The sequence below is a fragment of the Cibotium barometz genome, chromosome 56, assembly GCF_041138505.1.
Source record: "Cibotium barometz isolate CiBa-2024 chromosome 56, ASM4113850v1, whole genome shotgun sequence".
NCBI classification, from domain to species: domain Eukaryota; kingdom Viridiplantae; phylum Streptophyta; class Polypodiopsida; order Cyatheales; family Cibotiaceae; genus Cibotium; species Cibotium barometz.
Genome location: NC_141101.1, coordinates 25,141,065 through 25,153,007, shown reverse-complemented (window position 1 = coordinate 25,153,007; position 11,943 = coordinate 25,141,065). Strand labels below are relative to the sequence as shown.

The 11,943-nt window shown below is 38.1% G+C and overlaps 1 pseudogene; it reads left to right on the top strand.

Moving 5' to 3' along the window:
- Positions 1 to 3,464: 3,464 nt before the first annotated feature.
- On the top strand, positions 3,465 to 5,166 carry LOC147607057 (berberine bridge enzyme-like D-1 pseudogene; annotated as a pseudogene).
- Positions 5,167 to 11,943: the final 6,777 nt, after the last annotated feature.

Here is an 11,943-nt window from a genome sequence, read left to right as displayed (position 1 = left end):
CATATCGAGGCTGGTCAAAACCTTGGCAGGCTTTGCCGTGAGCGACGTCCCTCGACAACTCCCCGCCACGAATCTCTCCTTAGTTAAATCACAGCCAAATGCTTCCTCCAGCATTCTGGCGTAAAACAATCCTTTAAAAAAAAAGTAAAGTTTCTATGGAAGTAGAATTCTCGATTTTGATTCCACAAAATCCTTTTTTTCACAATTCAGATTTTCTTAATGAGAGAATCACTAGTCTCGCATCAGGGTAATCTACCAATCAATTTCGTTGAATTTCTAACTTAATTCTTGGTGATTTCGGTTAAAGGAAAACTTCTCTAATTCAGTGGTAGTCTATTCTTTGTATCAAAGATTTGAAATTGATCACGAGGTTTTTGCTTGATTGAGATTCGAGAGATGGGCAAGTAATTTACTGGTCGCCATTCTCACGGTCGTGGTCTATAACCAAAAATTATTCGGTTTACTTCTAACTTTGATTCCTAAGGATTTTCTTTAGATAAGTTAACAGTGACTTCCAACCGTAAGGAAAATTCTAACTTTATGAAAATCATTCCTTCCTAGCCACAATAGAATTAAAGAAATAGTTCTATACGAGAACAACGAGATTTTATAAAAATACTCTTCTTCCAATAATCCAATTTTGAGTATATATCATTTTGTTGATTTATCCACATATAAATATCTTAAAATATTCTTTCCATCAATTTGATCTTCAAAATTAGTGTACCCTAATTTCCTACGTGAAATTATGGTAAAAACTCTTCTTTTAATATCAAAATTAATTTAGATCTTTTTTTATTTAAATACAATGAAAATTTCTCTTTTTAAATAAGTAAAAATTTCCATATTTTGGAGTATGCCAAAAATTCCTCTTTTAACATTTAAATGTTTGAATCCCGAATGTCATGGGAATTCCTCTTTTTACATCTAAATTCTTATGCATAAAAATTTTTTTATCAAAAATTTCATCTTCTCTCTTAATTAAATAATTTTGCATAAATACTAAAAAGCCTTTTTCATGAATATGATAAAAATCATTCTTTTTGTATAAAATATCTAAACCTAGAATATGATAGGAATTCCTCTTTTTGCTTTATTCAAAATATGCATAAAATTAAGATTTATCTTTTTTTTTTGGAAAAAATTGCCATAGCTTCGCTACAATTATTAATAATATTCAATTTTCTAATTGAATGAACACTTGTAATGAGAATATGATAGAAACTCTTCTTTTAGACTTAAAATTAAATTATGTGTACTTAGCATAATTATAATCATAATTATGATTATTTTTCTTGATTAAACTAAATTAACCATTCCTCATTTCTAAAATTGTTATTATATTCCTCGTTCAATTTAGAATGAGTTAATGTGATTTTTCCTACTCATAATCAAGCTAAAAAGAATTAACCATTATTTTTACTAAATTAAAAATCATGAAAATATCTATCCTCATTCTCTAGCTCATCAAGCGACTAAATAGTTGTCTCAAAAAGGGTCCAAATATTTGTAGTAACTAATTCATTTTTTCAACTAGGATTTAGACTAATATATAGACACTTAGTTAGACTGTTATTTTGATAAATATTTAGACGTTATTTTCGACGATTTTCAGAAGATGACTATACTAATGATTCGATACCGCGATGGGAACGCCAACATGCATATGCATGTATTTTCATTGCAGTTCATTTTGTCAGATTAAACGTTGAAATTTAGGCAGTCTGTATAGTAGTGGTGTTGATAAGACATTATGGGTCTTCCAATTAATGATTTATTTCATGTTTCCCTGAATGCAAGCATTCGACCACCATTTTCTATGCACTTTAAAAGCTTGCTAAGTTTCCTTTATGCATTTGTTCAAGGTAAATTGAATCTAAATGTCTTAGTCCACTTGCTTAAAACATTTCTATAAATTGGCAAGGGTTGTATAAGCATGTAGTAACTTTAATGTGTGCTCTTGCCTTAAAGTAGTTTTTATACATGACATAAGTGTTGTGTGAGATTTTGGGATGAGATTATCACTAGGAAATTTTGATTTAGTTACCTAGCCATTTTGTGAAGTTGAAAGCTTAATCTTGTAATGTATACGAGCCAAGGGCATGTACATCTTGACATCTTGAGAACCACACTTTGCATGTGCACAGAAACGTGTTTAATAACGAGAAGGTTTTCCATGGCATATGTCTACTTATTTACTTGTAGAGGTATAATTTTCTTTTAAATGCAAGCAAGATTGAAGCTTATGAGGTGATTTACTTTATAGTATGAATAAGGGCTTAGAAAGGAGGCTCATTTTGCTATGTGTTGAATGATTTTTTGTGAACAACTTATCTGTTAGAAAATGAGACTCATTTGAGTAGCCAAGTTGTAAGGGTGAAAGTTTGACTTTGTAATGTATAGTAAACATGGGTGTGTACATCTTAACAATGAGTTTTTGACATCTTCACAATCAAATTTTGTATGTGCATGAAAATGTGTTTACTAACAAGAAGCCATGTGCTTGTTGAATTACTTGTAGAAATATATATATTTTGAGGCCACGTGCATTAAAAGTATATTTAAAAAAAATCAACATGAAAATATGTTTACTAATAAGAAGCCATGTGCTTGTTGAAATACTTGTAGAAATATATATATTTTGAGGCCACGTGCATTAAAAGTATATTTAAAAATCAACATTGAGAAAAAAATATCTTTTAAAAAGACTTGCAAGGTCACTAAGTAAAAATAACTTATCGATTATTGATACTCCCATTGAGATCTCATGTAAGGCGATTCTATGTTCACTTCAACTTCTACATTTCATGGTGTGACCTGGAGGACTTAAAAAAAGAAGCCTCCAATCTCGTCTCACTGCAAGACTTTAATTTGAGGGTGTGGTTGAAAATGGCCATACCTACTAAGTAAGTTTTGCAAGAACTAACCAATTGGAGAGGTAAGCTTCTCGTATAATGTTCCTATAGTTTTTAAAGTATCCTAGCCTACTCTAGATGCACACCTTCGCCTTAGACAATGATATTCAACAAGTTGCACATGCCTATTTTCAAAAGAGTGTTGTGCAAGGCTGAAATTTGCAATTTGACTTGGACTTTGCCTTCAAGGTATCTTTGCCTTTCTTAAACCCATTAATAAGGAAAATCATCTTTAAGGAAAATCAAGATACCCTTCCGAGATAAAAAGTTTCATAATACACACTAAAGCAAAGGTGCTGTGACCAACGATACCCCCTATTTCCCCAAAAGGAGAGGACTCAAAACAATGGTAGAGACAAATGATGGAATTGGAAAAAAAAAACAATTGAGTTATGTACTGTCCCAAAATGGAATAATCTAATTTCCACTGCAAAATATTACTGGTTATATCATGGAAAACAGAGATGCGTGGTTGGCATGAAGAATATGGGGACAAGAAAGTCAAGAAACGCCTCAAAAACGAGGAACGTTTCAAAACGAGGCTACGAGCCCCAAGGGTGACTGACGCCGCTTCTGATATCATTGGCTTCTATATGCAGAGAGGGGTTTCTCATTTCCGTGTGGATCTCAACATGTTCGAGATGCTTGCTGTGAAATCAGCGATGCAGGATGGTGCTGTGTTTGCCTTCACCATTGCTGTGTTTCTCCTCCTCTTCCCACGTGAAGCTGGAGCTTCGTCTTCCAAATTAGATAGCTTGACCAAGTGTCTCACTCAGAAGGGTATCCTCAACTTCACCACTCCGGCTTCCAATGCCACGGAGTTCAGCCTTTTGCTGGACCAGAACCTCCGCTTTGAGGACCCTGCTGCCGGTGTCCGACAGCCGGACGCGCTCATCTTTCCCTCGACGCCGCACGAAGTTCAGCAGGCTTTCATCTGCTGCTGTAGTCTGGAAACCAGCAACAAGTGGGTGCTGCGAGTGCGCAGCGGCGGCCATAGCTACGAGGGCCTCTCCTACACAGCGGACGCCCCCTTCGTGGTGCTGGATCTCATGAACATGAGGTCCATTCACGTCGACGTAGAATCTCAGACTGCCTGGGTGCAAGGCGGGGCTACCGTCGGCGAGCTCTATTACGCCATCTCGCAAGCCTCGCCCTTGCATAGCTTCCCTGCCGGGACCTGCCCGACCATCGGCGTAGGCGGCCACTTCAGCGGAGGCGGATATGGCATCCTGTCCAGAAAGTACGGTGTGGCGGCGGACAACGTGATAGATGCACAGATCGTGGATGCAAGGGGCCATTTGATGAACAGAAGCACCATGGGGGAGGATCTCTTCTGGGCGTTGCGTGGCGGAGGGGGTGGCAGCTGGGGTATAGTGGTGGCATGGCGGATTAATCTAGTTCTAATCACCGCAAATGTAACATCTTTCAGCCTACCAACGTTAACCGGCAAGGCCAGCATCGTAGGCGTCCTTAAGCGCTGGCAAACGGTAGCCTCCGCCGCCCCAGATGAGCTCTACAATTCCATGTTTATAGCAGGAGTGCAGGAGCAGAACCAGCAACCTAGCGTCCAAGCGTCCTTCACTGGCGTCTATCTGGGCAACGTCAGCGCTGCATTGGCGCTTCTCAACAGGCTCTACGCCGGCGGGCTCAACTTCACAGCCGCCGATTGCAACGAGGTGACATGGATCCAAGCGGTGGCTGACGCTGCAGGAGTGTCCAATGCGAGCGACTTGCAGAACAGGCTGAATCAAGGCAAAAGCTACTTCAAAGCCAAATCAGACTACGTGAGGAGCCCTATACCAAACGAAGGGTTAGAGGGAGCATTAGATATACTGATGCAAAATCCGAGCGGGTACATGATCTTGGACCCGTATGGAGGGGTGCTGAGCAGGATAAGCTCGCGCGCCATCGCATTTCCTCACCGAGCTGGCAATCTCTACTCTATCCAGTACCAGGTATCGTGGGCGGCGGCTGGCGAGGATGATGATGGGGGGGCGTTGGCATGGCTGAGGAAGCTGCATGCCTACATGGGCTCCTACGTGGCGAGAGAGCCCAGAGCTGCGTACGTGAACTACATCGACCTCGACTTGGGCAATGGAAGCACCGCTGGCCACAGCTATTTTCTCCACAACTTCCCTCGCCTCTCGTCCGCACCAAAGGCCTAGTTGACCCCCACAACCTCTTCAACAACCCCCAAAGCATCCCCACTCCCTCACTCCATTGTGGCTCCAATTGAACACACCCCACACCCCCACCCCCCCCCCCCCCACCTCCTTATTCTTTAAGCACGACTTGTCTCCTGTCCCTTGTGTTCTCTCCCAAACCCATATTATTGATCTAAGTGCAAAATTGTGGATTTGTTTATTTAAAGTCGTGGAAAAATGCCGATCTAATTTGCTATACTAATAAAGAGAGATTACTTGCAAGCCAAAAAGTTCTCCTAAGACCTTAGCCTATAGAGAGTGTTAATCAAGGCAAGGCAACTTTTTACCTTGTGTAGCCTAACATCATTCCAAAAAAGTATGAAAGGAGAAATTACTACATGGCATGTAAATTAAATAAATTATTAAAATAACTTCCTAAAAATAGCTCAAAAAGCTCAATCATCATGTAAATAAAATTAAATTATCAAAATAGCTCCCTAAAAATAACTCAAAAAGCTCACACATATAGAGGGAGAGAGAGGCACCATGTGTAAAGGCTCGAGGCACCATGTGGGTTGTTTCCAAGGCTAGCTTTTTGAGCTGAGCTATCGAGGGGGAGCGCATCACACGTTGGTGCAGTTCCACGCATCATGGCCCTTGTCCTATTTATCCGAGATAGTGGACTTCCATTCCATTGTCTTTGTAATACGCTTTGTAAGTCTCGAACCTAATCATGAGTTGTTGCAACAGATGTGCCAATAACCCTTCTTTTGGTTTTTCTCTAAATTAAGGCTATCTAATATGATTCCTTGTCCATTATTAGACGTGAAGATTAGCATGCAAATCATTTCATTAGGGTAATTTGTTTGTAAATATGTAAGCGAAATACAACTGGTGATAAGCGTCATTTCATTAGCAATGTTTCAACTCATGCACGAGTAATGCAACTCATTTATTTTTAATTCTCATGATCAAACGTTTAAATCATCATTAAATACATTTAAGTAACATTTGCATTTATATTTGGTAGGTGAGAACAAATTATTGTAACTCTCAAAGTATTCATGTATTGTCAAGGGTGCCGCAAGGATGTTGTGAAGGTGGAGGGTAGCAACAAGCACACCGACTTGGGGGCGGTTACCTCCCTCTGGCAACTACAGGATGTGGTGGCCTGCAAGTGCTCAAAGATAGTGAGTGGTACCCAGTGAAGCCTCTCCCTGGGGCGTACATCATTAGTGTAGCAGACATAGTGGAGGTAACGCTCGTACAAACTTGTAATGCAAAATTTGCTCTGCTTGCATGGAGTCGCCATGGACTGAGTACACATGGTGCATGCTGGTGGTGGGTGTGTCACGGATTATGAGGAATGGAATTTACAAGAGTATTTAGCACAGGGTTGTGGGTGAACAACAGTAAGGAGAGACGCTATTGTGAAGCCGGCTCCGTAGCTTATCACACCTGATCATCTGACCTTCTCTTCCACCGCTTCTATGAAGCTTGCCATTGAAACTAACAAAATTGGAGAGAAGGTTGTCAATTGATCCACACGCATTCCAACAACAACACCCCTTCTCTAACCTTGGAGGTGTGGAGCTAATTCTTTCTTAAATACATACTATTACCATCTTGTATATTTGCCAAGTTTTTACATGAATTAGCCAACTTGTATTAATGTTTGTGCTAAAGTAGTGGCCCCGATAAACAAGCGGGGGTCAGGTGGGGGTTCAGGGAGTTACTCATGCGCACCGACAAATGGTTATAGCTCTTAGACTACATTGATCTGCGAATCGTGAAACAATATCATACAAGACTCGTCACATCATCCACTTCAATATCGCAGGCTGACAAAGGTATTCTTATTTTCCTCTCTTTTATATTCGAAGAAAAAACTAATGGCCACTTTCAACACTGAAAGTGTATCTTTGGTCCACTTTCAATACCGAGAGTGTTATTTGGGAAACGGGGGAAGGGCATGTTCCCTTATGTTTATAAAATTTTGGGGAGTATTGTGCTAACTCCCTGCCATACTTTATGTATGGTTGTTTTTTCCACTCGCACAAATAAGCACAAAATTTGTATGACTTAAACAACAACATGTAACTCAGATTCTGATGTGCTAACCAATTTGTAATTATCTTTTTTGCAAGGTACTTTAAGATCTCCATCGTTCATAAGCGTAGGCGTGCAGTTTATCGATAGGGGATGTGCCTCTAGTACCCTTGCTAAGTATTTTTATCGTTCGATCACTTCAAGATATGTTTACAAATTCATGTTTGTTTGATCACTTCATGTTTGTTCAATCACTTCATGTTTGTTTGAGCACACTCCTGCACTTGTACATGTGGATAAGGCTACCCAAGTATTCTAGTTGGAAGAAGAAACTCACTTTCAATTTATCTATCAAGCCTATGTTAAATTGAAAAAGCTTTCCTTTCAATGGAAGATTGGTCTATGTGAAGACCTTATATATATATATATATATATATATATATATATATATAGAGAGAGAGAGAGAGAGAGAGAGAGAGATCTTTCCAATTGATCATACAATTGTGTTATATTTAATTAATTACGTTTATAATTCTAGTTGGCACTTAGCTGGCTTACCTCATCACATCACTAACTGATCCTTAATCAGTTGTTAATTATGATTACTAATTGACCTTTGATCATCTATTAATTATGATTACTAAATTACCTTTGATGAACTATTAAGTATAATTAATAACTGATCACTTCAAATAACCCCTCAATCAAAGTAATTAATGATTCATTTTTATCTTAATTTAGATTATGCATAAATATTAGTACAACTTACTCAACCATGAAGACATCAGCGGTCATGTTAGCATGTTGATTTGTGAACACTTGGTCTTCCTTGTGGTTTTGCTCTTAGAGATTCAAATATAACTTCACCCTATTAAGGTGAAGAATTTGGGTGTATAACTATGGAGACTTTGTTATGTTGCTTTTTACACTCAGGTTTTGGTGATGTTGGAACCTCTTTGGCTCGATCTTTTGACTAGCCTCTTATACACTTGCCACTTTTCACAGCACATCCACCTTCTAGCGATGCAAATTTAGAACATTTTTTTTTCCCTAGGCATTAGTAGAGAAGCAACATCATACTAGATAGGTCAGTATTATTGTCACATTATCAAGATAGGTGGATGTGCAATGTTGTTAACTCCATTTTGGGTTAAGTTAGAGTCATCACCCTAAAAAAACACAAGTTAAAATAGTTCACATTGAAAATTACAAGTTGTAAGTGAGAGTCATAACCTAACAAACTTTGGACTTGTGCATGAAAAACCAGGTAGTTTTTCACACTCCTCGTGAGGAAAAACTTATTTCTTTAGAAACCAGAAAGTTGATAAAAACATTAAACTATTGTGGTGACTAGAATTTGGTCTATCTAGACTAAATCTCATGCCCTTAAAATTTGGTAAAGTGATTGGTGATGATTTCACTCCAAATAATAGTGTATCTACTAACCACCTAGGATCCTCCTGTCAGTTCAGTGTCGAGTCTAGTCACTCAACAAGCACCCAATTGACTATGTTTTCTTATAGCTGAGTATAACAAGAAAAGTAAGATGACCCTAGCTAGACTAAAGCTTGGAGGAAATGCTCAAATTAGTTAGAGGAGATATTATGATTCAAATGCATTAGACTAGAATAATTTAACTTGGGATTATACAAAGACCATGTCTAAGAATGTTATGAAAACTAGAATAATTTAACTCGGGATTATGATTCAAATGCATTAGACTAGAATAATTTAACTCGGGATTATACAAAAGACCATGTCTAAGAATGTTATGAAGATTTAATTCATGGAATTTTATATTCTCATATTTTTCATTATTTATGAATTCTCCTAGTAGACGGGTTTAAATTAGAATGCCTTTCTAAATCTCAATGATCGTAGCTTACTTTACACGTACAAGGATGACTCTGTACATGCATGAGAGTATTAGTTACATCATCTTGATGTTATTATTTTTGTATGGTTACTTTTATTTTTAATTAATCTATTTATTATTATTTTTTCATGAGGTCTTATTCCATTCCTAGTCGCACATGGGAATTTCACCCGGCTACACACACACCCGAGTACCACAAGGGGGTACCACCCTTTCCAAATATTGGCCACTTTATAGGTAGTGGGACAAACCCCACAAGTTAGTCGCTTGGCCGATTGGAGTGATTACCCTGCACAACTTTAGTAGAACTGGGCGTCATAAGTCAAGTCACGATCTTTGATGTCCATGGAAACCATCGTCCCTAATCCAAAGCGTGAGCTTGAAGGGTAAGCATTGCACAATGTTGTTGCCACCCACAGGATTGCCAAAGAGGAAGGTGGAAGCAAGCACCATGATGATCAAATGATGACGGCCTAAGGAGTGTGGATGGTTATCTACGTGCCCACTTGCACACGAACACACCCTTAGTATAAGATGTCCCCAAGAGGATTGGAACCCAAGACCTCCTGTAGAAAGTCTAAGGTCTTATCCACCACTAGGCTATTGCCTTGGGGACATTAATTTATTAATTGATTGGCATAGTTGATGTAAGTGCAGATCCTTGGATTGGATAATGAGGGTGAGAGCTGGTGGTGGTAAGGAAGATTTTGAGACACTTGCATTTTTTCTCCCAACATTCAATTTTGTCAACTCGAGGAACAACACGAAATTATTCGAGGATATCAAATCGAAGATGATCCCACTGTTTCCAGTGTGATGAACACTTTCTTACTCATTTACATTACCTTCAATCTCACTTACCACCTCAAATAAAATTTGTGCATACACATGTTTTTAAAGGATTATAAAGTAAGAAATTTTATTTTGTAACACATAAACTACCCAACTTTTATTTTACTCCAACTTTCTATTCACATATCATTCTAGCATGAAACTAATTCATAATAAATATTCCTTTCTTAAATATATTCTTATACTATTAACCCTTTTTGCTACCAATTCCAACAACCACAAGAAAAAGGTAGCATTATCACAAATATTTAGTCAAATATAAGGGCCACTCTATCAAAGAATCTCAATGGCATGATCATGCCCTCACTGTGCCTATGTATTCTTGTTGATTACATCTTATGTTCATACTAGCCTATGATGCTTATTTATGATTTTGTGACAACTGAGGACACTTGCTTGTCACCCCCCTTGGGACATGTTATGAGGAGTTAATTCATAGAATTTTATATTCCCATGTTTCTCATTATTTATGATTTCTCCTAGATGGGTTTATATTGGGATGCCTTGCTAACTCAAGGTGATCAAAGCTTACTTTATGCGTACGTGGGTGACTCTGTACATGCGTGAGAGTATTGATTGTATTGTCTTGATATTATTATCGTATGGCTATTTGTATTTTTAAACAACTAATTTATTAATTGATTGACATAGTTGATGTAAGTGCAGATCCTTGGTTTGGATAATGGAGGCGAGTTGGTGGTGGTCAAGAAAATTTTGAGACACTCAATTTTGGGTGTCGATGGTGGCGAATGTTATTTGATTTTGTGGCAACACGCACCATCATTTCATCTTAGGCATCGTCCATATTTATTGTTGATGTATATTATACTAATTGGGACATGTGAAAACTCCCTTGTGCATATTTGATTTTATAAGAGATGTACATATTTAGTGTGGCTTGCACATCTAATAAAGCAAGCTATTTTTTAAGAAGTCACCATATTTGTAAAAGTGGACACTATTTTGAGCCTTACAAGTTGTTTCAAGAAATATATTTACATACACCAAGAGGAAGCGTGGGCTCACTCTTTTGTGGGGGAAAATTGGACCCAATCTTATGTTATGTGCAATTTCCTATTCTATGCTTTGTGGTTAATACTTTGTAATTATTTTAATGGTGGGGAAAATTGGACCCAATCTTATGTTATGTGCAATTTCCTATTCTATGCTGTGTGGTTAATACTTTGCAATTATTTTAGTGGGTCCTTTTCACCCTCGAATAAGGAAAGATATTTCCCATCTGAATTCCAGGAAGCAAAGATGAATGAATTTTTGGAGCTGAAACAGGGAGATAAGACCTTCGCTAGACTCTTGAGATGAAGTGACTCTTCTAAACTAATTCGTTTGAAACCTTAATCCTCCTTTGAACCTTTCAGGACCTTTATGACACTTGGAGAAGGAACTCTAATTCTCAAGAACAAAAATGAGAGCATAACATATTTAGGTGGCCAACTTGTTCACATCAGGATGCTATATAGGCATATTCCCCTCAACCCCTTGCATAAATTCTCTCATAAGTGCTTGTCTTCAGCATTGAGCAAATCGATCACCATATGTGCTTACATCTTCTCAGTAAAGCACTTCATTGTGCTACAGTCCAAGGTTCAACATTCAACTAGTAGTCTTTACATCCCCTCAATAGTTTAGTGTGTGCATAGTGACTCCTAAAGTGGCTTCTAAGTTTCCTACAAACTACATGATGGTTCAACGTTTCCTCGTCCTTGTGTTGGATAGTACCACAAAACTTACATTTTCCTTCAAATCTCCCCTATACTGGTAGTGTGAACGTGTACAAGGTAGCAGATCAATTTCTATAGGAGAGTAAGCCTAAAGCTTTATGAAAAACTTCAAAATTATCTTGAGGCAATACCTTTGTAAACAGATTTGCAACCTTATGTTGTGTAGGATAGTAAGATAAACTGACTCCCCCCAACATGTACTCTCTCCCTGAGATAATGATAACGTATCTCGATGTGCTTGGTACATGCATGAAATACTGAATTTCATGCCATAGCCATAGCACTCTGTTGAAATTTGAGCATTGTGATGAGCTATGGTGGATCAAACACTAGAATCAACATCATTAACAAAGTGATTAGCAAATAAT